We start from the raw sequence: 5,678 nt of genomic DNA on the forward strand, positions 1-5,678 counted from the left end.
TCAAATGACATGGAAATAATGTTTCTACTACACTGTTCTCAGCTTTTATTAGTTTTGCTTTTGCATTACTTTTGTCATGAGTTGAAAGAGATTTCAGACCTTTTTGTAATTATAAAAACAAGCTATTATAATTATTATTACTATCATTAAGATAATATACGATGATTTTACATTCAAAACATAACTGTTTCTGGCTAATGCCCAATAAAGACAAAACAAAGCAAATAATACATACATCAAATGATTCAGAAATAAATGTTTCTACTGAATTTTGTTTTAATTCATTGTTCGTATTTGCGCTATTTTGCAGAAGGTTGCACATACTTCACATACACTATTTGGCAAGTAGGAGTGAACATTCAGGTGTGTGTTGCGCATCAACTGTTACTGGAAATATTAACGAAAGACCTCGATAAAGACTCAATGCTAACTCACAACGTAAGTTTCAACGAGTGACACACACAGCCAGACATTCAAAACAAGCAATTTTGTTGAAAAATGGGCGAAACAGGAGCTCACCAGGGATGTAAACTAGTTGAATTCATGATACCAAGGTTATAAATATAAATTCTTCATTGCCCCTTTCAAGTAGCATCTAGGTCAATCTGATCAAACTCATATCCTTAAAATACATTCCACATGAGGACCTGAAAATGACCCATAGATGGTCGACTTCTGCTTTCCGTCAGCCAATAACAGGCATTTTTTGAATCGTTGAAATTACGCGAAGAAGTTAAATGCCGTTGATGTTCAGCTGTGATTCCCTGGAGTTAGGTTAACACTCGTAAATGTTTCAGCTGATACCAGATTCAAACAAAATATCGTCAGCAAAACCACAAAATGGATGTGATAAGTGCATTCTGAAATTAAATTTGATAAAATAATAAACTTATCCTTATCATTTATGAAACCCCGAACCAAAAATAAATCAATTACAGTGAAAGGAGCATATCTTAACGGTTTTTTTTTCTTGACTGACTCACGAGCAGATGGGTACCCAAACAATAAAGCGCGAAATCTATTGATTTCTGATTTTTAATCAGTTTGTGGGTTTTTATCTAAGACTCATACACCGGTGTGATTTCCAGTCCCTCTGGTAATATATTTTCAAAGGAATTCGAAATAAAAGTAACACTGTACTTTTCTATTATTATTTTGCAGAAAGTTGCAGGAAGTATTTTAGACCTCTTTGCAACTATAATTATTGATTAGGTTGAAAATAATAATAAAGTGTTTGCAAATTACACTGTTTGTATCAAATCCATGTACAACTTTGTCTTTGTTGCTCATACGTTATCCGTATATCTATCATCTTCAAGTTCGGCAAATATTTCAAGTGCTTTGTGCATAGCCCTTTCTGCTATTTCAAGCAATATTGCCCAAAATAATATACATTAATAATCATGCCTCTCTCTATATCTATACATAGGCTCAATATTGAGGGGAATGACACTTCAGACATCCATTATAACGATAACCTGCTGTAACAAATTTACAAAAGCACATGAGAAAACAATGTCCATTATTTATAGACCATTTTAAAGCCGTGGCTGCACTCAATTAACCATATTACAATATGTTCGCCAGTTTTACGATAATATATGCACAGTATAAATCAGGAAAAATAAACAATATAGATTGCTTGTGTAAAACAACACATAACAAAAGTAGCATTTATTGAAGCGATTGCAATGTTATGTGTCTTATGTTTAAGTGGGTTAACACCTCGATAAAGGCCAATACAATAAAACTTTAAAGGTGGTGCGAGTTTTGTTAGCAAAGAGCGCTTTGTAGTGCTACGAAGTACTTTGTTTTGGTTTTGGCCTCTCGGAAACAGTTGACACGATGTTCTGTTGCACATGAGTTTGTCACAGATCTTTTGAATGCAAACGGCTTAAGAGACACACTCCTGAATCTTACAATTACATTACTATTTTTGTTAATCTGAGTCACAAACTATTAGTATGGTTAAAATATGCATTCAAAGTTAAAGAGCATATTTTAATCAATTACCAAATCCGAAACCCTTCATAACTCTGCATCAACCTTATCCTTTTTCTTGAAGTATTAATCTTTCTTGTGTGTAACATACTGAACAGAACAAATTAATTTATCACACACAAACTGCCGGTACAGAATTATTTATCTTGTAATAAAGCTTGGGAAGATGCATATGCAGTTGCGTAAAAGATTTGTTTATATGTATATAATTTCTTGCACAATAATATAGCTTCAAATGCTTATCTTAAATATAACTTATTCTGATGTCAAAACATAGCAGTACCAACCAGATTTTACAACATTTGGAACATACTATTTATTGAACCGGATTTTGTAAATAGGTCCAATGTTTTACAGGGTTAATAAAATACCGTTTTGTGATTGATAAAAATGTTAGCTACCTAGAAACAATTGGAATTGGAGTTAGTGAAAAGAAACATGACCCCGAGTTCCCAGCTCATTCTATCGTGTACCTCTGATATTTTAGAGCTGGATACCTAAAAACGATAGAGTCAATGGTTACACTATAATATCGAATTATTATTTTTTGCCTATTTGTTGGGTGACATTTCATTGGCTGACCCATGATTAAAGCACCAGTGTCATTAACAGACCGAAGAGTTCATCATAAACAGTTTGCATTATAAACAAGTTATGGTAATATGATTCTATTTACGCAGTGTCTTATATATGGTCAAGATATTTTTCTCCACATAGCATTAGGCCTGAAAAAAATGAACAAATTCATGTATGATTTAGATCTAAATGGTAGAAACATATTTTGGTATGAAGTTTTATTTGAAATAAATTGAATTATATTAATTGTCATTAAAACGTGCAAATAAAATAAGCAGCTTAAGCAGCCATCTTTGGTAGACAAAGATCAAGGACGAACATGAGTACATTTGAGCTAATTAACATTCCATGAAACTGTTTGGGAAATGTGAAATATCTTATTTATCAAAACCAATCAGATATAAAAGTTAGGTGCAATCTGATTAAATCTGCTCAAGCATGGGAAAATGCAAGAATATTATGCACGTTTTTTTTCTATTTGTGATGTGCTTATTTTGTAACGAAGGATATAAAGTGTGAATATATTATAATAGGTGACCTAAGGCAACAATATCTAATTCAGATGAAATTACTGGGAGAGTTCCAGAAAGTTGCAAAGTCGTTTTCGTATGTCACGTTAAATGCACCAATGCGATATGGGGCCTTAAAACAAAGCCAAACATGAATTTGCAAAAGAAAAGACGTACACATACAACGTTTATCTATGAAGTAAACATATTAAAGTATTAAAGCCCTAAGAGTCAGAAATGGTTTTGGCCGCTTTCATCCACACACAAGTGAGATATAAGATGCATTGATAAAGTTGAAGCTCAACCAATCAGGGCTGCAATACAGACTTGAAAAAACAAAGGGCGTTACGGCAAAAATGTAATTCTACAAAAAAAGAAATGGCTTTAAGCAATCTTTATCTGAAACAAGAATCTTAATTTGAAGTTGGTTATATCATAACGCATATCACCTCATTAAGCTATATATTTTCAGACAGAATATACCCCAGTCGTGATAAATTACGTTTTGTCCAAAATAATCAAATAAAGCGAAAGTTATTAGGCTTTCAAACGGAAAAAAACACCATATTTAAGGAAGTTAGAGCTGATTGAAATGGATTCACCAGTGTCAATATTTACAATGATACCTATATAATATTATTGTTTTGGCTGGTTCCTTCCCACTAAGTGATTTGATTATTTGTTTGAAAGAAAACATTTAATAAGGATGTAAAATTGTGTTAATTGGGCAAGAATGTTTCAAAGTATTGACATCATTATTATAATATATCGCAATTATTTTAGCGTTCCCAAAATCCATTTACACATAGCTTTTTGAAAGTTGATTTTTACAATGCTATTGGTTTTTTGCATTGTGATAGTGAGGCTAAACTTGTAAAATGTATCACAGAAAAACGAAGTGATTTCATGTTTACATTATTTAAAGTTGTGTTTCGACATAGAACAGTGTGTGTATACCACGTGAAAAACAACGTAATATATGCTTCGTCAGAAGGCAACAGTTTGCTTAAAATGAAGACTTGAAACAATGATAACTTTTCTTTTCCTACACTATTTTAAATTGAGCAAAGGGCAGTCTATGCCGCTTAAGGAACCCCGCCTTCGTTTTTTACCGGAGTTTAATAAGGTGATTAGTTTCATCAAGCACTTCTACAAACCAGTTCCCGAAATAATGTTTTGACAGTGCTCCGTCAGACGGCCGTATTGAGAAAAAGTTCGTCGAAGTGTTTTAAGAAACTACACTCTCAATCAAACTCCGTAAAGACCGAAGGCGGGGTTCCGTAAGCGGAGTAGACTGCGATATGTTTCATTTAATATGGTGAATAAATAGTGAAGTTATCTTTGTTTAAAGTCTTCATTCGAAGCAAAATATTGCCTTCTGATGTAGCATTTATGACGCAATTTATCACGTGGTATACATACACTGTAGAAAACAGTTCACAAAAGTAATTGAAGGTGAACATTAAGAAATAAAACAGAATAGAGAATAACGTCTAAAGATTGTTCACTGATTCTGGTAATTCTAACTGAACACGCTTTATGAGAGCTAATAAAATATATCATTACTTTCAGAATAATACCTACAAAAATTTAATTTAAATCCTCACATAACAATGTATTCAAATCCAAGCACTGATGAAACTTTTATGCAGATTGTTAATTTCACAAAAGACGCCAGATAAAAATGTGTGCCCTTATATACAAGTAATAAGAATTTTACCAAAACATTCTACAAAAACAACTCACGAACTTCCTCAAATTCTTTAACATATTAGGTTTATTCTAAAACTTCTATACATGGAGTAAACATTCTAGAATATTTTAAACAAATATTGAAATACATGCGAACGATATCATAGGGAAAACATAGTTTGTTTTAATGAATCTAGGTCGCTATGCAGATGAAACAAGATTATTAAACAAATAACAGTCCAATTGGAGTTTACATTCCTTATACATTTAATTATTTTCGTTTGCGTTCAAACGAATTCAACTTACACGTATTAGTTTATGTATAACATTTACAACATACTATACCATTAATTTATACATTATGTGCATAAATGTATTTGAACGATATTATTGATATGCTAAGAATACATATTAACATAGACATAACTCATAAAATATTGAACTATAACAACTAAATTATGTATAATTGAACGATATTATTGATGAGCTTAGAATACATTAAATATACATGTTGTATATTTGTATTTTTGACCGGCGGCAATTCCAGCATGGTGAATAGGCTATTATTTCTGCGCATGTCTACACGTTCATGTTATCGTTTAAGTCAAGGGAAAACAGACGGATGATGAATTTTCATATAGACATACATTGTACAAATAAATTTTAACATAAGTAATGGTTGGAATTATATATGTAACTGACAAATCCGCGCCAGATCTATTTCTTGTCTTTTTTTATATTTTTTAACATGAGTTTGCGTAAGAAAAAGCATTTGCAGCAATATGAATGTAGGTATTTCTACTTTGTCAGTGTGTGGAGCCCGAAGGACCAGCCCAATTGCGTTCATATCCCCGATAATGACATCAATCCCGCAATTCATTACTTATTTTTACACCAATA

The sequence above is a fragment of the Mya arenaria genome, chromosome 9 (assembly GCF_026914265.1).
Source record: "Mya arenaria isolate MELC-2E11 chromosome 9, ASM2691426v1".
NCBI lineage: Eukaryota > Metazoa > Mollusca > Bivalvia > Myida > Myidae > Mya > Mya arenaria.